The 25,001-nt window shown below is 39.6% G+C and overlaps 1 protein-coding gene and 1 pseudogene across 2 annotated transcripts in view; both read left to right on the top strand.

Annotated features, from left to right (window-relative positions):
• TBC1D5 (TBC1 domain family member 5) overlaps window positions 1-25,001 on the top strand; it is a 1,730,009-nt gene that overhangs the window by 177,029 nt on the left and 1,527,979 nt on the right. The gene's annotated exons all lie outside the window — the stretch shown is intronic.
• Window positions 518-1,764, top strand: LOC128660394 (histone RNA hairpin-binding protein-like; annotated as a pseudogene).

The raw sequence follows: 25,001 nt of genomic DNA, 5'->3' as shown, positions 1-25,001 counted from the left end.
CCTGTTGTCAGCTTGAACAGGAATCTAATTTATGTCAGTGAGCAACGATACCGTCCTGAATTTTTGGACAGAGAACAACTGAGATCCATGAGATCCACCCTTCTTCTTGGTTCGGCATAGGGGCCGTTAGAACTCATGAATCTGCTTGGAAACTTGCAAATATTGTATTACTGTTTTGTGCAGGAGCTTGTCGATTAACCGAGAAACTACTTCCAAATTTTTGTGAATTGTCTGGGAGTGATAATGTTAAAAAGTAGGAAAAAAGTGGAACTGTTTGAAATTTTAGAAGATTAAAAGAACCTATTGTCGTAGGACGCCGAAGTGAAGCTTTCTCATTAAAGGTGCTGTGGCTATGGTTTAGAGAACACTGTTTTAAAGACGATGCTGCATACTAGTGTATAGCAGCTCTTCTTTCTATTGGATAGTGGTATATTCCGGCGCCAGGAAACGCTTTAAGGAGCAGAGTTTGTGGTGCGCTTCCCCCAGAAGTTATCATCAGGTTAGAAGGGAAGTGCAGATATGGCTCACCAGTGGAACAGCAGGATGGAGGAGCGCAGACACCGTTCACAGCCTCCGTCTCGTTGGTCTCAAGGAAGAAAGCGCAGGTCGGATGGCAAATTGAGGAAACAAGATGATACAGATTCCACTGTGTTTGATGAAGAGCGACCTGAAACACCTGAAAAACGAGATGACAGTTTTACAACTCCAGAAGGTCACCAGCCAGTGGCAAGATGCAAAGACTGTGGATTTGCAGTTGAAGAGGAAATGCTAAAGCAAACAGTTGACATAGATATGGCAAGGTACAAGAGGAAACTTCTGATCAACGAATTTGGTGGAAGAGAGAGGTGATCGTCCTCTGGCAGCTCCGATTCAAAGGATTCTTCAACTCATGGAGAGATGGAAACTGATCCTCTTGTTCTCATGAGACGACAGAAGCAAATAAACTATGGAAAGAATACCATTGCATATGACAAATATATTACTGAAGTACCAAGAAATCTTCAGGAAAAAGGTATTCATCCCAGGAGACCAAATAAGTTTAAAAAGTACAGCCGTAGATCATGGGACCAACAAATTAAGCTCTGGAAGATTGCTTTGTATGCATGGGATCTCCCTTCTGAAGAAGGCAGTGAACTGAAACCCTGTGCTACAGAGGAAGACGATTGCCCAGAGACACCATCCATTTCCCAAGATAAGCTTTTCACAGGTACTCCAACCAAGGTCAGAAGGTTGGAAGCAGATGATGATTTTGATCTGGATGCTTGTTTGGATGACATGAGTGATGCACACTTCCTCAGTTAATATATGGGTGGAAAAATCACAGGGATAGAACAATGCAACAGCTACATCTGTAAAGCTTGCAGTTTTAGGTGGACTTGGCGAGATGAAGCTGCTGTGTACCACATCCAACTGATTTGTTGTAGATTGATGTATCAGGATTGCATTTAAAGCTTTTTGGTGCTGGTAACTTATTGGATAACTGGCCATAAAAAACAAGCACTTCATACTTTAACATCTGCATTGTATCTGAGCTTTAATTTACTGTGTAGATGACAAAGCATTGTATTCCAGATTCTGGCATTTCCTTAACTATCAAGGTTTTCAGTTTTTTGAAAGGCTTACTGCTTGGTTTTCATAGCAAAACTAATCACCAGAAATTATGATACACCACTGGATGGATTTATGGCTTCATTGTGGACTTTTTTTTATTTTTATATATACTCCACGTGATGGGAAAACTGCTGACCTTGTGCCTCGAGCTAGGAGGAGCACACTTTCCATTGTTATTAATGGTTATATATTTGTTCCTTGGTGGCATATGGATATCAGGATTATTCTTAGTGAAGTAAGCATGTGACTGCAGATTTCAAAGCTGTTTGATGCCAAGGCTAAATTTTGGTTTTGGACATGTCCGCTTGCTGTAAACCCATAATATTTGGAATACATACTAATCAAGCTTCCCTATTAGCTTTTATCCACCATATTTGTCTCTTTACAACAATGGTTTAAAGGCCACTAAGAATCATCCAAAATTTTAAACTTTAGGAAACCTTGCCTATCTGCTTTATGAAAGTATTTTAGAGGAAAAAAGGATATCTCATGCCTTCACTGTTGTACATTTCTTTTAGTGGTTTTCTTTTAGTTTTATTTGCTTAACTTTTACTTTTTTTAAATTACCGTACATAATCTGAAACCTAATTTAATATGGCTTTTTTGTGTGTTCACATTGCTTTCAACATAAGTAAATTTTACTGCCAAGTGTGTAGCTTGATAACTGGAGTCAGTGCTATGGATAGGCCTTTGAATTTTTTCCGTACTGGTTTACCCACTCTAGGGATTTTATAGGACAGTATACCCAAGTGTTCTTTGTCCCTTCCCAGCGTGTTTAAAGTTGCTTTGAGGTTATGTCTAACAATACATTTTTATTCCCCCCCCCCCCCGTTATTTATGGTGCATTTAGTACTTCAGCAATTGAAATCCCCATTTCCTTTGAAAAAAAAAAACCCTAATAGGGTAGTTTAAAACACTTATTTCTACGTCTATGAAACCTAGTTATTATGATTCCCATTGAAGATTTCCTTTGCTTTGCAGACTTCTTGAAATTCTCTATAGTATAAGTACAAATGAAGAAAGAGAAAATAGCACTACAAAAATCATAAAGGGACACTGAACCCACATTTTTTTCTATTGTGATTCAGATAGAGCAGGCGATTTTGAGCAGCTTTCTAGTTTGCTCCTATTTTTTCTTCGTTCTCTTGATAACTATATTTGTAAAAGAAGGCATCTAAGCTTTTTTTTGTTTTGTTTCGTACTCTGGTCAGCACTTTTTGATTGGATGAATTTATCCACCAATCAGCAGGGACAGCCCAGGTTGTTCACCAGGGATGGGCCGGCATCTAAGCTTGCATTCTTGCATTTCAAATAAAGATACCAACAAAAAAAAAGAACCTATTGAACCCAGGCATCTGTAACAAACATATTTTTTTAATTATATTATCTTTATAAGTTTTTAAATAAAAAATAGAACAATGTTTTATAATAATCAATATAAGAGAAAGAATTGTGCTACGACAATCAAAGGTTTCTAAGCAAAAAGTCAGGATTCGTAGGAGATTATACAGATAAAATACTCAGTTCAGTACAGGATGAGTATTATAAAAATAATAATAAAAGGAAGAAGACAAAAGAGAAAAAATATATCTAATAGGTGGAACCACATATCAATGCCTCAAAAAAGGAAGTTTTGCACTCAATTGAAATACAATACATTTAGATTAATGATTGATTAGATTAAAGATAAGAGAGGAAAAAAATATGTCCATTGGCAGTGGACCTAATATGTATAATATGTAATACCTAAGGTCACTCTCTTCTTATGGTGTAGCATATAAAGGTATGTTTAAGTTTTAGAATTTAGCAATTAAGTCCAATAAAACTCCATATCTAAAAAAAAAAAATTCTTATTTTCCTTTCAAATTGTAATGGGCTCTTTCTATAATCAGTATTAAAAACCAGATCCACCCATCTGAAAGAGAGGGTACCTCTGTTCTCTTCCAGTACCTCGGTATTAAACACTTAGAACAATTAGTCATTAAAAAGTTTCAGTTTATAAGAAATCTGGATATTTCCATGCATGAAGTGAGCATGCAAGTGTCTGATACCGTCCATTAACAAGGACCAAAAAGGAAGGGAACTCTCCTCACCGCAACCTCTACAGCATCTGTCCAAACACGTCCGGTAGATGTGGCGGAATCTCTTTGGGTTGAGGTACCACCTTGTGATAAGTTTAGGTAAAGTCTGGCTCCCACTGAAGGCACCTGGACTGCCTCACTTTCATTGTGATTTGGTTTGCTGAGCTGCAGAGACTCAACCATGGCCACATCCTTGAAATTGATGCTGAAACAGTGGCCATGGTGGCCTTAGCTTTAAACTTGATAATCTCTGTAGTAGGAAAGAAAGGTTACTTTAGACAAATCTGAAAGAAATAGCAAAACTGCATGAGAATCAGGTAAATCAGATACAGACTGGAGAAAATTAGAGGATCAACACTCAGTGGCCTTAAAGGAATAGTATAGTCAAAATTAAACTTTCATGATTCAGATAGAGCAGGCAATTTTAAGCAACGTTCTAATTTACTCCTATTATTATTTTTTCTTCATTCTCTTGCTATCATTATTTAAAAAGGCAAGAATGTAAGCATAGGAGCCGGTCCGTTTTTGGTTCAGAACCTGGGTAGCACTTGCTGATTGGATGGCTACATTTAGACACCAAGCAACAAGTGCTACCAAGGTCCTGAACCAAAAATGGGCCTGCTCCTAAGCTTGCATTCAAATAAAGATACCAAGAGAACAAAGAAAAATTGATAATAGAAGTAAATTAGAAAGTTGCTTACATTTTCATGCTCTATCTGAATCATGAAAGTTTAATTTTGACTAGACCATCCCTTTAATGGCTGAAATCCTTGCCAAGATTGAGATTTACTCCATTGTCTTCTCCATCATATTTTTAAAGGCCTTGGAATCATCAGTAGATAACACCATTTTCTTAATCTGGGACATCCACCGTGGGGGAGAATTAATGTAAAGTTGACATAAAGTGGGAAGGCCTTAAAAATGTTATTTGGAAAAGATATCAGGTTTAGGAAAAACATCCAAATTTTAACTGCTGAATTGTTTCAGACATAAGGAAATCATCAGAAAATTCAATTTTAGGTTAAAACATGTAAGAGGGGGTAGAAAGCACATTCATTTTATTGTTATTTTTTTAAACTAGAAAACTCTTTCAAAATTTGAAATATATTTTTTTTCTCCTGAGATGAAGCGGTAAACTTAGGCGTATTCATCTAGTCCTCGTTTACTCTTTAAAAGCAATACACTTTCTCAGTGTTCTTTTCTGCAACTGGCTAATTCTTGTCTTTTCTGTGTGGATACAACTTATATATTTCTGGGAGTATAAGGGGCAGATATTACTCATTTGATGTGTGTTTTTTTTACATGGATATGTATTTTTGTTTTAAAGGGGCACAAAAGTCAAAATAAAACTTGATTCACAAAGGGCATACTAATGAAAAAAGAGTTTATTTTATCAAATGTACCTCTTTCTCATTTATATATATATATATATATGTGTGTATCTGTGTGTATATATATATATATATATATATATATAGTGTGTATGTATGTGTGTGTGTGTATATATATATATATATCACATAACACCTGCAAAAAGATGATGGTTATCATTTTTTAGCAATAAAGTATTTTTTAATTAAGGTATTTACTTTGTTTTTTTAGCGATAATGCTATTGCACACTTAAAGGGCCATAATACCCAAATGTTTAAACACTTGAAAGTGATGCAGTATAGCTGTAAAAAGCTGACTAGAAAATATCACCTGAACATCTCTATGTAAAAAAGAAAGATATTTTACCTCAAAAGTTTCTCAGTAGCCACATCCCATTGTAAAGGACTTCTAAGCAACAAATCAGTATGTCTGTCCCGGGACAGCGGAAGGAGCAAGCTTACTTGCAGTCTCATCTTATTTCCCTATTCAGCTTAAGGAAGTTTACAATGAAATCTCATGAGAGTTAAAGTGAAGGTAAACTTAAACGCTTTGTAATAAATAAATCGATATATCAATCCAAATTATTATTATTTCATTCATCAATACTTTTATATTTTAATATTACCTTAGATAGATTATGTTTTTATCCTCGAATAGCCTATCTGAAAATCAACCCGTAATTATTATTTTTTTTTCTTAACAACGATCACGTTGTTTAAGCAGCCAATTGATTCTTTGGCCGTCAGGCGGCCGTCAATTGACGTAAGCATGGATTGTTCAATATGCGCATGCGTAGCATTTTGTAGTTCTTTGCGGCCAAGCGAGCGTGTCCACGTTTAGCGCATGCGCATTAACAAATTAATGATAGAAATGGCACATGCAAAATTTAAAAAGCAAACTGATAGAACGCCCGCGGGTGGGACCGCTCTATACAACACTGCATCTGAAAGCCGGAACTTCTGAATGGGAGGAGAATAGGAAGCCAACAGTAAATAAAATGTAGTTTTAAAAGTATATAAATAACAAATTTTTTAATAACAAAAATATAGCGACTGGATTTGAAAGTATAAAAGGATTAGAAATCCGAATTATGAATGAACAAAATTTCTCTTCACTTTAAGTCAAATCTCATGCGATCACAGTAAAAGAGTTCATGACCTCAGCACTGCTGATGCTGATTGGCTGCTGTTCATTTCTTAATTTTTTTATTTTTTTATTTTTTTTTACCTGCAGCTGAGCAGCAGTTGAGTATAACTTTTTACACAATAAAGTGTGGATTGTTTAAAGAGACATTAAACACTTTGAGATGGTAATATGAATATGAAATTATTTATTTTGTCCCCTTTTCCTGTAATTAAATTCTGAAATTGGGAGCTTTTCAGTTCCCGTTCGAAATGGAAGTGCAGAATACTGTTATATTCTACACGACCATTGGCTGCACACTCTAGTGACCTATTTATAACTTTTAGGGCTTTTAAGAGATTTTTGCTTTTAGATATCCTAGTCAGTTTGGAAATTAGGGGGGATGTGCTTAAAACATTATTTTAAAGGAATATTGTTGGTAAATAAGAACTGTTCTGTACCTATGGAGCAGTTAATTATTAGCAGACAACTCCCTTAAAGGGGTTAAGCAGCTGATACGTTTTTTGCACTTAAAGTAACTGCAGGGACACTTATTCTTCTACCCCTCTGCCACTACCTCTTGATTACATAGCTTTTCTATAGCAAATAGTGTAGTTTTAACAAGATCAGCAGTTTGCCACCATGGTGAGTTGTCCAGGTTATTACACGTGCAAAATTAAAAAAGCAAACTGATAGAACAATATATATATAATGTTGTGTGTATATAGAAAAATCTATTTAAAAGTAAAACTTTAAAACACATTAAAAAACTCAAACTTATGGGATCATTACATTTTTATCTGCACCTGGTTCAACAGGATGCAGGAGTTAATCAAGTCTACTTACTACAGCGATTTTTATGATGCAAGGATGTCAACAGAAGTGATAGAAAAATTGTCCCTACCATGGCTCAGGCCCTAGGTAATTCAGAGGTAAAGCTCTAGTATATTGTAAAGCATGTTTTAATCACATTTATAACACTCTGGCAAATCATGTGATAGACGTCATATTTGGCATCAGAATAATCCTCATTATGTCACAAGGGGATTGCTTATATTGGTACATGTACTGGATAATAAAACAAAAAGTTATAAGTAATTTAAACCATGGATTCAGAGTTTACAGGTGAAACTCGAAAAATTAGAATATTGTGCAAAAGTTCATTTATTTCACTAATGCAACTTAAAAGGTGAAACTAATATACGAGATAGACATTGTTAACCCTTGCACCCACTGAACTAAATCACAGGCTTTCCTGGTGTGACAAGACTGTGAGAACCTGGTTGGAGTAGAAAGGGCCAGTTAACCCTTTCAGTGCCAAACTGGTGACTGGTGCAGGGTTGCTTAATCCTATACATCCCACTATCCCTTTAAGTTTAAAGATGCATGTTTCTTTCTCCATTACAAATAATGAAGGTGCCACACTAGCTCTTTTTCTAGTTCTTTATTTATTTGTGTATTCTATTTTTAAACATGGGGAGGTACAGCCATTCAGAGGTGATACTGCAAGAGCTGTTCACTGGAATGGCAATGCAGTTCCATACCTACATTACTTCTAATTGAAGACAAACAATTATGCGCTACAGTATGCCACTTCAGTGTGGATTTGCAACTTTGTATAAAACATGCTCTTGTCAGGTGTTATAAAAGCCTCTGATTTCTGTATAACCATGAGCCATTAGCGTACTAGTCAAATGTGTAATAACTTATGTTTTTGCTACCAGTTCTTTTCTGTTTAACCCTCTTCTACCTGTTCTGACATTTGCCTTAAAGGGACAGTCTACTCCAGAATGTTTATTGTTTAAAAAGATAATCACTTTATTACCCATTCCCCAGTTTTGCATAACCAACACGGTTATTTGTATATACTTTTTACCAATGTGATTAAGTTGTATTTAAGCCTCTGCAGACTGCCCCATTATTTATGTTCTTTTGACAGACTTGCATTTTAGCCAATTAGTGCTGACTCATAAATAACTCCATGTGAGTGAGCACAATATTATCAGTTTGGCACACATGAGCATGCGCTGTCTAGCTGTGAAAAATTGTCAAAATTCACTGAGATAAGTGGCAGCCTTCAAGGGCTTATAAATTAGCATATGAGCCTACCTAGGGTTAGCTTTCAACAAGAAGACCAAGAAAACAAAGCAAATTAGATGATAAAAGTAAAGTGGAAAGTTGTTTAAAATTGCATGCCCTATCTGAATCACGAAAGTTTAATTTTTACTAGACTGTCCCTTTAACCCTGTGTATGCCATGGGGCACTACACTATTGATATAGAATGTGTATGTTCTTTTGGTTGATAGTAGCCTGTTACATTTGTATTATTCATTGTTTTCTGCATGTTGTAAAAAAAAACATGTGCAGATCAGGTCTCATGCCTTTACAGTATCTGCTGTTTTTTTTAATTATATCTTAGATGGGGTGATGTAAAACTCTTTTCTGCCCAATTCTTTGCAAGGGTCAATCATCACAATGCTTTATCTATTTCAATTATTTCATATTTGGACACCGTTAAATAACAATACACTAGAAGAAGAAGAAAAAATCTTCATATTGTATTTTTAATTCAGCTGAATACCCAGCAGAGTTAAATGCAGTTTGGATTCACAGGGAAGAATTAATGATTGGAAGATACAGAGTTGGTAAATTATTTATTCTGGCCCTGAGGAAGCTGAAAAGCTGAGTGAAAGACTAATAAATCATTTGTGGTAGTGCTGGTTGTCACTTCCAATTATTTTAGACGGTTTTGTGATAAACTACAGCACCTGCTATATATCCCTACGCTATCCCTTGATGCTTTCAGGGCAGCTTGTTCAGTTGATTATCAAAGGCAACTTTGTCTAAACTTTCCTTGAGCAGCAAAGGAAATTACTCCATTTTTTTCTTGGTTTATTCCATTCTCAGTGTGCCTTTTTCTGTTGTATCTATGAGAAGTTATTGAGCATTAAGCTGCCTGACATGGTAGCTCCGACCTGACAGTGTAAATAAAAGAATCCTGGGTTTGATGCTACTAAGAATTCAGTGCCAGAAACAGATTCTTTTTTGTATCTTGTTTCCTGGGTAATGTAGTACTGACTGATGCACATCATATTTTTGCTTCTAAAAAAAAGTTCTGTGGTAATAGTTTCTTGTAAAAAAACAATATATTTTTAGGTATGGTTTTGTATTTGTTTGGACTTATTGTAATATGCAGCATTTCTTACTTTTCATGTCTTCTTTGACAGATGTAATAGCCCTTTTTTACCTTTTTACCTTTTTAAAATTTTATTGAGGTTAAAAAAATAAAATGTCCAAACAGAATATCTGTTTGGCAAACAAATAAATTATATATTTCTTTCTAATGACACTATGAGTCCACGGATCATCTAATTACTATTGGGAATATCACTCCTGCCCAGCAGGAGGTGGCAAAGAGCACCACAGCAAAGCTGTTAAATATCACCTCCCTTCTCTCCCACCACAGTCATTCTTTTTGCCTATGTTAGAGCAAGGAAGTGGTAAAGTTAGGTGTTGGTAAAAGATTCTTCAAGCAAGATTTTATTATTTTTTAAGTAGTGCAAGATTGTGCTGCTTTGTCCTAGGGTGTATATGTAGTCCACATCAGTCTCTTCAGTAGGGCAGTGGTGGCTTTAGAGCAATGGGAACTTGTGGGACATAATTCTCACTGCGTCTCCCATGTAGTTTATGCTGCCCTAACTCTGAAAGCCTGAGTAAAATTACTCAGTCTTTATTTCTTTTCCACAGGTCTATGTGAGGGAGAGGACCTCTCAAACCTGGTGAGGTAAGTGCTGACTTTGTTATTTCTGGGACTAATAAGGAAAAAGAAACTCAGAAAAATTGGGCACTTTATTTCAAACTTATATAAAGGGCTCAGAGTTAGGGCACTTTATTTATAAAGAGGGACACTTAAACTCTCCTATACATAGAGAGGATTTATGACAGCCTTTGATGCAGGCACTGGGGCTGAGGATATCAGGCTCAGGTGGTTTCACTACTCCCAACAGTTAAACTTTAAGACAAAATGCGGACTGGGAGATTCTTTTTTTTTTTTTGGGAACGCCCACGATGGGCGAAGCTATGGGAGGCGGCAATCTGTGTTGCGCGCCACTTCTCTTCACTTCCGAGTGCCAGAGGGAGAGAGATTACAGGGTCTTTCTAGAAATGCATGATTAGCTAAAAGCATGCGTTTGTAGGACCAGAGAATGGCTCACTTCATCTTCTGCTGAGTTCTGGATCGTTTGACTAGTGGGATTGCAAAGTACTGGTGCAGCAGGGCAAAGAGCTGAGGTGTAGAGGTGTTCTGTTATAGTTATTTAGCAAATTAGCCCATTCTGCAGACAAAAGTAAAAAAGTTATGGTTTAAAATTTAAAAGGATAGTAAAGTTTTTTCTATTTTAATTTTTATTAAAAAGTTAAGGTTTTTATTTCATAATTTGATGTTTTGATCCCAATTTGGAACCACCAATCCCTTTCTGTTCCTCATGTATTGAGATAACTTTAAATTATAGGGATAGACTTATTTCTGAGCCAACATTTTCAAAGGCGGATGCTGTTCAGGAGTCTAATGACAATGTTCAATATATGCCGCAGCTTTCTCCTCAAGTGTCCCAACTTGTATCGCCCACACATGCAGTGCCCTGTGCTTCCTCTCTAACTCCTCCTGGAGTTACGTTGCAAGACATTGCTTCTCTCATGTCCTCTGCGTTCTCTGATGCGTTGTCTGCTTTTCCTATGCTACAGGGAAAGCGCAAGAGGAAAAGTAAACATTCAGTAAGCGAGGTTACTGACACAGTTGTTGCTATTTCGAATATCCCCTCCCAGAAGCCAGAGGAGGAGGATACTTCGGTAGCATCTGAGGGTGAAATCTCAGATTCTGACAGTGTAATTCCTCCTGCTGATACTGAAGTTGTATCCTTCAGGTTTAAGCTAGAACACCCCCGTCTGTTACTCAAGGAGGTTTTAGCTACTTTGGACAACAGCGACACCATGGTCGTAGTTAATCCTAAGAAATCCAGTAAGCTAAACAAATATTTTGATGTACCTTCTTCGGTGGAGGTTTTTCCCTGTACCAGACCGAGTGTCTGAGATCATTGCTAAGGAATGGGAGAGACGGGGAATTCCTTTTTCTCCATCCCCTATATTTAAAAAGCTGTTTCCCGTAGCGGACTCTATCAAGGAGTCTTGGCAAACAGTACCCAAGGTGAAAGGAGCAATTTCCACTCTGGCCAAGAGGACTACTATTACCATAGAGGATAGTTGTGCTTTTAAGGATCCTATGGAGGGGTTACTTAAGAAGATGTATGTACACCAGGGTTTACAATGGCAACCTGCAGTGTGCATTGCTACTGTCACTAGTGCAGCGGCATACTGGTTTAATGCCTTGTCTGAATCTATTAGGACAGACACTCCACCCAGGATAGGATAAAGGCCCTTAAGTTGGCCAATTCCTTTATTATGGATGCTTTCCTACAAGCTATTAAACTGGGAGCAAAGATTTCAGGTTTTGCTGTGCTAGCCCGCAGAGCTTTATGGCTAAAATCTTGGTCTGCGGATGTGTCATCTAAGTCTAAACTTTTGGCGATTCCTTACAAGGGAAAGACCTTGTTTGACGTAAATCATTTCTGACATTACGGGAGGAAAGGGCCATTTCCTCCCTCAGGATAAGAGAAACAAACAAAAGGGACATCAGAGTAATTTTGATCCTTTTGAAATTTCAAGGGAAATCCTCCCGCTTCCTCTTCGAAGCAGGAACAGTCCAAACCTTCCTGGAGACCCAATCAGTCTTGGAACAAGGGAAAACAATCCAAAAAGCCTGCTATTGAATCAAAGACAGGTTCTTGATGTTCAGGATCCCTGGGAGGTGGACATTGTGTCCTAGGGATACAAACTAGAGTTCAAGAACTTTCCTCCCAGGGGAAGGTTTCTGATTTCAAGATTATCTGTAGACCAGACAAAAAGAGAGGCGTTCTTACGAAGTGAACTGGGAGTGATAGTTCCTGTTCCGAGGCAAAAACGGGGTCTGGGGTTCTATTCCAATCTGTTCGTGGTTCCCAAAAAGGAGGGAAATTTCAGACCAATTTTAGATCTCAAGAGTCTAAACAAATTCCTCAGAGTGACATCCTTCAAGATGGAAACTATTCGTTTCATTCTTCCTTTGATCCAAGAGGGTCAATTTATGACTACCGTGGATTTAAAGGACGCGTACCTGTATGTTCCCATCCTCAGGGACCATCACAAGTTTCTAAGGTTTGCATTTCTAGACAAACACTTTTCCATTCGGCCTTGCCACAGCTCCCAGAATTTTCTCAAAGGTTCTTGGATCCCTGTTGGCGGTGCTCCGATTGCGGGGCATTGCAGTGTCGCCTTATCTGGACGACATTCTGGTCCAGGCGCCATCCTTTCAACAAGCAGGATCACACACGGAAATGTTGTTATCTTTCCTGCGATCTCGGGGATGGAAGGTAAATTTGGAAAAGAGTTCCTTAGTTCCAAATACAAGAGTAATTTTCTTGGGAATCATAATAGATTCCTTATCAATGAAGATTTTTCTGACAGAAGTCAGGAAATCAAAGATTTTCAATTCTTGCCTAGTGCTTCAGTCCTCTCCTCGGCCATCAGTGGCTCAATGTATGGAGGTAATGGGTCTGATGGTCGGAGTCTGTTCTGCCCATAAAAATTCTGGAGCTGAGAGCAATCTTCAGTGCTCTTCTGGCCTGGCCCCAGTTAGCCTCGGCCCAGTTCATTAGGTTCCAGTCGGAACAACATAACTTCAATGGCTTACATCAACCATCAGGGAGGAACGCGGAGTTCCTTGGCCATGACAAAGGTAGCCAAGATAATGCAGTAGGCGAAGACCCACAATTGCTGTCTGTCAGCGATCCACATCCCAGGAGTGGACAACTGGGAGGCGGACTTCCTGAGCAGACAGACCTTTCACACGGGGGAGTGGGAACTCCATCCGGAAGTGTTTTCCAGCCTGATTCTCAAATGGGGTCAGCCGGAATTGGATCTCATGGCATCTCGGCAGAATGCCAAGCTTCCAAGGTACGGATCAAGGTCAAGGGACCCTCAGGCTGTACTGATAGACGCCCTGGCAGTACCTTGGAATTTCAGTCTTGCAGACCTATTTCCTCCGTTCGCTCTTCTACCTCAGGTCATTGCTCGAATCAAGCAGGAGAGGGCGTCGGTGTTCCTCATTGCACCGGCTTGGCCTCGCAGGATTTGGTATGCAGATCTAGTGGACATGTCATCTCTTCCACCTTGGAGACTTCCGTTGAGGAAGGACCTTCTACTTCAAGGGCCCTTCCTTCATCCAAATCTAGTTTCTCTGAAGCTGACTGCTTGGAGATTGAACGCTTAATTTTATCCAAGCAGGGATTTTCGGAATCGGTCATAGAGACCATGATTCAGGCTTGTAAACCTGTGACTAGAAAGATTTACCACAAGATATGGAGTAAATATCTATATTGGTGTGAATCCAAGGGCTACTCTTGGAGTAGGGTTAGGATTCCTAGAATTCTGTCCTTTCTCCAAGAAGGTTTGGAGAAGGGATTGTCGGCAAGTTCCCTAAAGGGTCAAATAGCTGCCTTGTCTATTTTGTTACATAAACGTCTGGCGGACATACCAGACGTGCAATCGTTTTGTCAGGCCTGTGTTCAAACCAGTTACTCCTCCCTGGAGTCTTAATTTAGTTCTTAAGGTTCTTCAAGGGGCTCCATTTGAGCCTATGCATTCCTTAGATATTAAGTTGTTATCTTGGAATTTTTTTTTTCTGGTTGCTATTTCATCTGCTCTTAGAGTGTCAGAGCTCTCGGCATTACAACACGATTCTCCTTACCTTATTTTTCATTCGGATAAGGTTTTACGTACCAAATTAGGGTTTCTCCCTAAAGTAGTTTCTGACCGGAACATTAATCAGGAGATTTTTGTTCCTTCTTTGTGTCCTAATCCTTCTTCTCAGAAGGAACGGCTTCTGCACAATCTGGACATGGTACGTGCACTAAAATTTTATTTACAGGCGACTAAGGATTTTCGTCAGTCTTCTGTCTTGTTTGTGGTTTTCTCTGGAAAACGTAAGGGACAGAAAGCTACGGCTACTTCTCTTTCTTTGTGGCTGAAGAGTATCATACATTTTGCCTATGAAACTGCTGGACAGCAACCTCCACAGAGAGGGTTACGGCTCATTTGCTTCCTCATGGGCATTCAAAAATGAAGCTTCTATGGAACAGATTTGCAATGCTGCAACTTGGTCCTCTCTTCACACTTTTTCAAAATTCTATAAATTTGACACTTTTGCCTCAGCTGAGGCCGTTTTTGAGAGAAAGGTTCTTCAAGCAGTGGTGCCTTCCGTTTAGGTTCCCTGTCTTGTCCCTCCCTTATCATCTTTGTACTCTAGCTTGGGTATTAATTCCCAATAGTAATTAGATGATCTGTGGACTCATCGTGTCATTAGAAAGAAAACAAAATGTATGCTTACCTGATAAATTTCTTTCTATCTTGACACGATGAGTCAACGGCCCGCCCTGTTTTTTAGACAGGGTGTTAGTATGTTATAAACTTCAGACACCTCTGTACCTTGTTACTTCCTTTCTCTCCTTTACTTTGTTTGAATGACTGGGGTGGGAGGGAAAGGAGGTGATATTTAACAGCTTTGCTCTGGTGCTCTTTGCCGCCTCCTGCTGGGCAGGAGTGATATTCCCAATAGTAATTAGATGATCCGTGGACTGGTGTCAAGAAAGAAATACATTTATCAGGTAAGCATAAATTTATTTTTTTAGTAAATCTACGGCAAGTTCCTTGTGAAGTAGTAGTTGACATTTATACAGTGAAGGAAAAAAATATTTGATCCACTGCTGATTTTTTATGTTTGTCCACTGACAAAGAAATGATCAGTCTAATATTTTAATGGTAGGTTTATTTAAACAGTGAGAGACAGAATAACAACAAAAATTCCAGAAAAACGCATTTGAAAAAAGTTATAAATATGATTTGCATTTTAATGAGTGAAATAAGTATTTGACCCCATTGCAAAACATGACTTAGTACTTGGTGGCAAAACCCTTGTTGGCAATCACAGAGGTCAGACGTTTCTTGTTGTTGGCCACCAGGTTTGCACACATCTCAGTAGGGATTTTGTCCCACTCCTCTTTGCAGATCCTCTCCAAGCCATCAAGGTATCAAAGCTGATGTTTGGCAACTCGAACCTTGAGCTCCCTCCACAGATTTTCTATGGGATTAAGGTCTGGAGCCTGGCTAGGCCACTCCAGGACCTTAATGTGCTTCTTCTTGAGCCACTCCTTTGTTGCCTTGGCCTTGTGTTTTGGGTCATTGTTATGCTGGAATACCCACCCACAACCTATTTTCAATGCCCTGGCTGAGGGAAGGAGGTTCTTATCCAACATTTGACGGTACATGTCCCCTTTGATGCGATGAAGTTGTCCTGTCCCGTTAGTAGAAAAACACCCCCAAAGCATAATGTCTCCACCTCCATGTTTGATGGTGAGGATGGTGTTCTTGGGGTCATAGGCACCATTTCTCCTCCTCCAAACACAGCAAGTTGAGTTGATGCCAAAGAGCTCAATTTTGGTCTCATCTGACCACAACACTTTCAGCCAGTTCTCCTCTGAATCATTCAGATGTTCATTGGAAAACTTCAGACGGGCCTGTACATGTTATTTCTTGAGCAGGTGGACCTTGCGGGCGCTGCAGGATTTCAGTCCTTTACAGCGTAGTGTGTTACCAATTGTTTTCCATCTTAATGGGAGGAGAGTCCACTGCTTTATTCATTACTTGTGGGAATTAAGAACTCGGCCACCAGGAGGAGGCAAAGACTGCAGCCAGAGGCTTAAATACCTCCCCCACTCCCCTCATCCCCCAGTTATTCTTTGACTTTTGTCATAGGAGGTTGGCAGAGAAGTGTCGGAAGATTCGGAGTAGTTTCTTATGGAGGGTAGTACTCTTTGCAATAGGACTGGAGTTTTAAGTAGTCCTGCCAGCCTCTCAGTGAGAGCATGAGAGTCTTTTTGCGATACATCCCGACTCAGATTAACAGCTCCACAAGCAATTAGCGTTAACGAGTTTCGCTGCCTGCTTTCTGCTCTAAAGTCCATGTCAGGAGCAATGCTACTAACCTGTTTCACTTGAAAGGCTATGTTCCTGGACTCTCTATGGAGTTGTGAGGTTCCGTCCCTAAAAGGGATGGCGCTATCTTCACCCTTACTAAACGTATTACTATTCCGTTTGAGGATAGCTCTTCGTTTTAAGAGCCCATGGATAAAGGATGGAAATTCTGTTTAGAAAGTTGTTTCAACATACGGAATATTTGTTTCAACCGGTTCTGGTGTGACTCCTTATAGGATTTGATCGTGTTGGAAAGGTCCCCTCGACATTACTCAGGAAAGATTTACGGCCTTGAGGGTTGCTAAGTCTTTTATCTGTGATGCTATTGTGCAAATTATTTGCCTAAATGCTAAGGTTTCAGCTTTTTCTGTTCACACCCGTCGGGCTCTGGCTGAAGTCATGGTCTGTGGATATGACTTCTAAGTCTAGACTTCTTTCCCTTCCCTTTAAGGGAATGATTTTGTTTGATCCAGGCCTGGACTCAATTATCTCCATGGTCACAGGGGGCAAGGGTGCCCTTCTACCGTAAGAAAATATGAACGAGTCTAAGGGACAATTTTCTTTCTTTTAATTTTGATAAAGCCCATGTCAGCAGTCCTCCGCTAAGCCTGAGCAAACCAAGAGCTCTTGGAAGCCTGCTCAGTCCTGGAATAAATCCAAGCAGAGCAAGAAGCCCACCGAGTTTAAGTCGGCATGAACGGGCGGTCCCCGGTCCTCTTCTGGATCGTGTAGGGGGCAGACTGTCGCTTGGTTCAGGGACGTGCAGGATCCATGGGTCCTGGAGATCATAACTAAGGGTTACAAGATAGGTTTCAAGTCTCAGCTGCCCAAGGGCAGTTCCTCCTCTCTCTCCTGTCTTGCTGACAAGAAAGGAGGGAAGCCTGCTGGGGTGCGTATGGGATCTGTCCTCTTAGGAATTATTGTCCCGATGCCTATCGCAGTGAGAGGTTTGGGATACTATTCAAACCTTTTCGTGGTTGCAAAGAAGGAGGGAACTTTCCGTCCGATTTGGACCTGAAGTGCTTATACAAGTTTTTAAATGTCCCCTTGTTCAAGAGGGAGACAATATGCTTCCATGCTTCCCTTCGTTCGAGAAGGGCAGTTCATGACCACGATAGATCTGAAGGATGCTCAAGGACCACTTCCAGTTCCTAAGGTTTGTGTTCCTGGACCAGCACTTCCAGTGTATTTCTACTGAAGCAGTGGAACGGCGATCATTCGGATCTGTCTCAACAGATTTCTCTGGACAACCGATCAAGAAAATCGCTCTCTTGGTGTTTTTGTCCAGATTACTTGTCCCAAGAGATGTCCATCTGGGGTGCCAGGAAGGCACAGGACCTATGGACTCAGGAGGAAAAGCTCCTTCCTGATCGCATTTTGGATCTTTGGGCATTATACAATGCTCTAAAGGCCTCTGCTGGGTTCATCCCAGTTTATCAGATTCCAATCAGACAATATATCCTCGGTGGCTTACATCAACCATCAGGGGGGAACGAGAAGCTTCCTAGCTATGAGGGAAGTATCTCGGATTCTGGAGTGGGCAGAGACCCACATTTGTTCGCTGTCAGTGATCCACATTCCGGTTGTTTACAACTGGGAAGCAGATTTCCTCAGCAGACAATCTTTAATCCGGGGGATTGGTCTCTCCATCCCAAGTGTTTGCGGAGATTTGCAAGAGGAAGATCTTATGACGTCTCATTACCAAGTTACCCAGATATGGGTCGAGGTACAGGGATCCTCAGGTGGAGCTAACAGATGCATTAGCGGTGCCTTGGAGGTTCAATCTAATTTATCTTTTATGGCCGTTACCACTACTTCCTAGTGTAGTGGCTCAAATCAAGCAGGCGTCCGTAATACTGATTGCTCTGTCTTGGCCACGAAGGATATGGTTTGCGGACTAGTGGGGATGTTGTTATCTCCTCCGTGGAAGTTACCTTGTTGCAGGGATCTGCTGACCAATGTCTCTTTGTTCATCTATGTCTAGATCCCTGAGGCTGACTGCATGGAGATTGAACGCTTAGTCCTAGCCAAGAGGGTCTAAGAGTGTTATTTTTACTCTCATTCAAGCTCGTAGCTGGTTGCTCGTCGCATCTATCATAAGTTGTGAAGGACGTAGTTATTCTGTTCTCCAGGATAAACTGAAGAAGGACTTTTCTGGAAGTCCCCTGAGGGGACAGATTATCGGCCCTGTCTTTGTTACTGACAAATGTTAAGCTTTAAGGGCTTACAGATAAAAAGGGCGCCAGAGGCCAAAAGTATCAAACACCAAATTTTATCAAAAAACGAAACATTTATTAAAAGCAAATAAATATATAACCTGAAAGGGACGTCTCTCTATAATGTAATGAATTAATATAATGCCTAAAAATTCTTTATGTTAAAAAATCATATATTTCATAAACAAAAAACAGTTAAGCTTATGACAATTGATTATCGGCTAATACATATGCGGTCTATATCAAAAGATCTAGTGAACACAATATTAAAAAGGACACTGTCCGTATATAGAAAGCTTAGATCAAAGTATGGCCCATATAGATTTTCCAGTTTGTTTGTAACAATCCAAAAGCTCAGTTTTGACAAGTTAATAATGGATATAGAACCTGCGTAGAACTTTCCAACTTTTAAATCGTATACACATATTGACAGTTTATATACTTTCCACCAAAAACATTCATGTAAGTGATACTTCCAATGTGTATTAAATCACTGCATTAAATCGCTGTACTTTACCACTTCTATGGCTTTATATTCTTCGGTCAAACCATGGACCGCTGGTGAGCACAAACACACACGTGTTGGGACGGCGTCTGACGTCACGTCTCGTCCGTTGGTCTCCTGTATAGGCAAATAGCAGCATACTATGGTTTGACCGGTCCATGGTTTGACCGAAGAATATAAAGCCATAGAAGTGGTAAAGTACAGAGATTTAATGCAGTGATTTAATATGCATTGGAAGTATCACTTACATGAATATTTTTGGTGGAAAGTATATAAATTGTCAATCTGTGTATACGATTTAAAAGTTGGAAAGTTCTACGCAGGTTCTATATCCATTATTAACTTGTCAAAACTGAACTTTTGGATTGTTACAAACAAACTGGAAAATCTATATGGGCCATACTTTGATCTAAGCTTTCTATATACAGACAGCGTCCTTTTTAATATTGTGTTCACTAGATCTTTTGATATATAGCATATGTATTAGCCGATAATCAATTATCATAAGCTTAACTGTTCTTTGTTTATGAAATATATGATTTTTTAACATAAAGAATTTTTAGGCATTATATTAATTCATTACGTTATAAGGAGACGTCCCTTTCAGGTTATATATTTATTTGTTTTTAATAAATGTTTTGTTTTTTGATAAAATTTGGTGTTTGATACTTTGGCCTCTGGCGCCCTCTTTATCTGTAAGCCCTTAAAGCTTAACATTTGTCAGATTGATACTCTGACACATTGTAGGGATAGTGTCTTTTAAAGAGGTGTTTAGTATTATTTCCATAGCGCACTTCTATATACTTTTATATTTTCTGTCTTTGTTACTGCACAAGAGGTTCGTTGAGCTTCTTGATGTGAGTCACTTGTTAAGGCTCTGCTAGAATCAGACCTGTGTTTAGATCTAAGGCTCCTCCTTGGAGTTTAAATCTTGTTCTTTAGGTTTGCACGGGCTCCGTTGGAAGCCTATGCATGACATAGAGATTAAATTGTGATGGAGGGTTCCTTTTATACGGGTTATTGCTTCTACGTACAGAGTATCTGAGATTACTGCCTTGCAATGTGTCCCTCCTTATCTGGTTTCCATGCTGATAAGGCTGTTCTACAAACCAAGTTAGGTTTTCTTCCTAAAGTTGTGTCAATTCGCAACATCAATCAAGAGATTGTGGTTCCTTTCAACGTAATTCTGGATGTGGTTTGTGCCTTGAAGTCCTATCTTTAGGCCACGTAGGAATTTAGACAAACTTCTTTCTCTGTTTGTTTTCTTTCCAGGTAGTGTGGAGGTCAGAGGGCCTCTTTGACGTCCTTATATTTTTGGCTGAGGAGTGTCCTCAGTTTCGCATTGAAACAGCGGAACATAAGCCTCCTCTGAGCATTACGGCTCATTCATCTAGAGCTGTGGCCTCTTCTTGGGCCTTTAAGAACGAGGCTTCTATGGAGCAGATTTGTAAGGCGGCTACTTGGTCCCCTTTACATACCTTTGCAACTTTTTACAAATTTGATGCTTTTGCTTCGATGGAAGCAGCTTTTGGGAGAAAGGTTCTGCAGGCTGTGGTGCCCTCAGTATAGGGTCCTCCTCCTTTTACCCTCCCGTTTTTGTTCATTCAGTGTCCTCTAGAGCTTGGGTATTTGTTCCCACAAGTAATGAATGAAGCAGTGGACTTTCTTCCCATTAAGATGGAAAACATAAATTATGCTTACCTTAATTTCCATCTGTGGGAGGAGAGTCCACTGCTCCTGCCCGTTTGCTTCGGTGGGCAGACCTAAATTTAATATTATTCTTCTGGCACCATTTATACCCTGCTATTTTCCTACGGTTCCTTGTTCCCTTGGCAGAATGACTGGGGGATGAGGGGAGTGGGGGAGGTATTTAAGCCTTTGGCTGGGGTGTCTTTGCCTCCTCCTGGTGGCCAGGTTCTTAATTCCCACAGGTAATGAATGAAGCTGTGGACTCTCCTCCCACAGATGAAAATGCAATTATCAGGTAAGCATAATTTATGTTTTCTTGGTGACTATGGTCCCACAGCTGCCTTGAGATCTTTGACAAGATCCTCCCGTGTAGTTCTGGGCTGTTTCCTCACCGTTCTCATGATCATTGAAACTCCATGAGTTGAGATCTTGCAAGGAGCCCCAGACCGAGGGAGATTGACAGTTATTTTTTGTTTTTTTCCATTTGTGAATAATCACTCCAACTGTTGTCACCTTCTCACCAAGCTGCTTGGCGGTTGTCTTGTAGCCCATTCCAGCCTTGTGTAGGTTTACAATCTTGTTCCTGACATCCTTGGACAGCTCTTTGGTCTGGGCCATGGTGGAGAATTTGGAATCTGATTGATTGCTTCTGTGGACAGGTGTCTTTATACAGATAACAAGCTGAGATTAGGAGCACTCCCTTTAAGAGAGTGCTCCTAATCTCAGCTCGTTACCTGTATAAAAAACACCTAGGAGCCAGAAATCTTGCTGATTGATAGGGGTTCAAATACTTATTTCACTCATTAAAATGCAAATCAATTTATAACTTTTTTGAAATGCATTTTTCTGGATTTTTTTTGTTATTCTGCCTCTCACTGTTCAAATAAAACTGCCATTAGAATTATAGACTGATCATTTCTTTGTCAGTGGGCAAACGTACAAAATCAGCAAGGGATCAAATAATGTTTCCCCTCACTGTATATCTAAAAGGTCACGTGATCCAATAATTTGAAGAAAAGAAACCCTGCTTCTTATTGTCTTTGACAACTCAGTATTATTTATTTGAATTTATTGGAATTCAGTGTCTAGTGTTTTAAATATTCAAAAAAATGTACCATCCATATGATACCAAGATTATTACTTTTTGCATTGGAGATCTCATAGATTTCTTGGTTTAACATTTTGTTGAGACAGAGACACAGGCTCAACACGGTTGCTGTAAAAATGCTGGATTGTAGGTTATAAAATGTGCACTTTTTACATTGGTCACATGCTATCTAGTGGGTGAACTGAGCCTTAAACTGAAAGATGAATTTATCTTTATATTTAAGTAAGCAGTCTCATGGATGCTTGGATTTGTGTTTGTGTGTGATAGAGACACTGTTTCAATGCCATCTCACAGCAGATTAGAAAATTGCTATTGATGGCCTTTATAAAGCCATAATTAAGGTGAAACATATACGTTGGAGTGAAACATGCAGTCACAAGAGGGGTTAAATATGCCATATCCACTGAGCCACACTTAAAAAATGTCTCTTAAACTGGAGTTTAGATAGTAGGAGACAATGGTTATTGTCAGTGGCACGATGAGTAACACTTAAAGGGATACTAAACCCAAATTCTTTCTTTAATGATTCAGATAGAACATGCAATTTTAAGCAACTTTCTAATTTACTCCTATTATCAATTTCTCTTGTTAAGTGTATTCAGTCCACGGATCATCCATTACTTATGGGATATATTCCCTTCCCAACAGGAAGTTGCAAGAAGATCACCCAAAGCAGAGCTGCTATATAGCTCCTCCCCTCACATGTCATATCCAGTCATTCTCTTGCAACTCTCAACATAGTAGGAAGGTGTGAGAGGAGTGTGGAGTTTTTATACTTAATTATTTCTTCAATCAAAAGTTTGTTATTTTAAATGGCAGCGGAGTGTGCTGTTTTTTCTCTCAGGCAGTATTTAGAAGAAGAATCTGCCTGCGTTTTCTATGATCTTAGCAGAAGTAACTAAGATCCACTGGCTGTTCTCGCACATTCTGAGGAGTGGGGTAACTTCAGAAAGGGAATAGCATGCGGGGTCCCCTGCAGACGAGGTATGTGCAGTAGAATATTTTTCTAAGGAATGGAATTGACTAAGAAAATACTGCTGATACCGATGTAATGTAAGTACAGCCTTAAATGCAGTAGTAGCGACTGGTATCAGGCTGATGAATGTATGTGCAGTAAGTAATTTTCTAAGGAATGGAATTTGACTAAGAAAATACTGTTAATACTGAAGTAATGTATGAGCCTTAACTGCAGTAGAAGCGACTGGTAGCAGGCTTATTAATAACAATACATAACTTTTAAAATGTATATTCAAAACGTTTACTGGCATGTTATCGTTTTTGTGAGGTACTTTGGTGATAAATCTTTTGGGGCATGATTTTTTCCACATGGCTGACGTATATTTCTGCATAGAAACGGTTAACTGAGGTTTCCCACTGTTGTAATATGAGTGGGAGGGGCCTATTTTAGCTCTTTTTTGCGCAGTAAAAATTCAGTCACAGTCTTCCTGTTTCTTCCTCCTTGATCCAGGACGTCTCTAGAGAGCTCAGGGGTCTTCAAAATTCATTTTGAGGGAGGTAATCAGTCACAGCAGACCTGTGACAGTGTGTTTGACTGTGATAAAAACGTTAATTGTTAAATTGATTATCCGTTTTGGGTATTAAAGGGTTAATCATCCATTTGCTAGTGGGTGCAATGCTTTGCTAACTTAATACATTTACTGTGAAAATTTGGTTGCTATAACTGATTTGGTTCATTGTTATTTCAACTGTGACAATTTTTTTGTGCTTCTTAAAGGCGCAGTAGCATTTTTTATATTGCTTGTAAACTTATTTGAAAGGATTTTCCAAGCTTGCTAGTCTCATTGCTAGTCTGTTTAAACATGTCTGACACAGATGAATCTGTTTGTTCACTATGTTTGAAGGCCAATGTGGAGCCCCATTGAAATATGCGTACTAAGTGTATTGATGTCACTTTGAATAAAAGTCAATCTTTATCTGTAAAGAAATTATCACCAGACAACGAGGGGGAAGTTATGCCGACTAACTCTCCTCACGTGCCAGTACCTTCGCCTCCCGCTCAGGAGGCGCATGATATTGTGGCGCCAAGTACATCAGAGAGGCCCATACAAATCACTTTGCAAGACATGGCTGCTGTTATGACAGAGGTATTATCTAAATTGCCAGAATTAAGAGGCAAGCGCGATAGCTCTGGGCTAAGGACAGAGCGTGCTGATGATGTGAGAGTCATGTCCGATACTGCGTCACAATTTGCAGAACTTGAGGGCGGAGAGCTTCATTCTGTGGGTGACGGATCTGATCCAGGGAGACCGGATTCAGAGATTTCTAATTGTAAATTTAAGCTTGAGAACCTCTGTGTATTGCTAGGGGAGGTATTAGCGGCTCTGAATGATTGTAACACGGTTGTAATTCCAGAGAAATTATGTAGGCTGGATAGATACTATGCGGTACCGGTGTGTACTGACGTTTTTCCTATACCTAAAAGGCTTACAGAGATTATTAGCAAGGAGTGGGATAGACCCGGTGTGCCCTTTTCCCCTCCTCCGATATTTAGGAAAATGTTTCCAATAGACGCCACCACACGAGACTTATGGCAGACGGTCCCTAAGGTGGAGGGAGCAGTTTCTACTTTAGCTAAACGTACCACTATCCCGGTGGAGGATAGTTGTGCTTTTTCGGATCCAATGGATAAAAAATTAGAAGGTTACCTTAAGAAAATGTTTGTTCAACAATGTTTTATCTTACAGCCCCTTGCATGCATTGCGCCTGTCACTGCTGCTGCGGCATTCTGGTTTGAGTCTCTGGAAGAGGCCATTCGCACAGCTCCATTGGATGAGATTATGGACAAGCTTAAAGCACTTAAGCTAGCTAATGCATTTGTTTCTGATGCCGTTGTTCATTTAACCAAACTAACGGCTAAGAACTCCGGATTCGCCATCCAGGCGCGCAGAGCACTATGGCTTAAATCCTGGTCAGCTGACGTGACTTCTAAATCTAAATTGCTTAATATTCCTTTCAAGGGGCAGACCTTATTCGGGCCCGGCTTGAAAGAAATTATTGCTGACATTACTGGAGGTAAGGGTCATACTCTTCCTCAGGACAAGGCCAAATCAAAGGCCAAACAGTCTAATTTTTGTGCCTTTCGTAACTTCAAGGCAGGAGCAGCATCAACTTCCTCCGCTCCGAAACAGGAAGGAACTGTTGCTCGTTAAAGAC

The sequence above is a fragment of the Bombina bombina genome, chromosome 5 (genome assembly GCF_027579735.1).
Source record: "Bombina bombina isolate aBomBom1 chromosome 5, aBomBom1.pri, whole genome shotgun sequence".
In the NCBI taxonomy this organism is placed as follows: Eukaryota; Metazoa; Chordata; class Amphibia; order Anura; family Bombinatoridae; genus Bombina; species Bombina bombina.
This window is presented reverse-complemented; position numbering and strand designations above follow the sequence as displayed.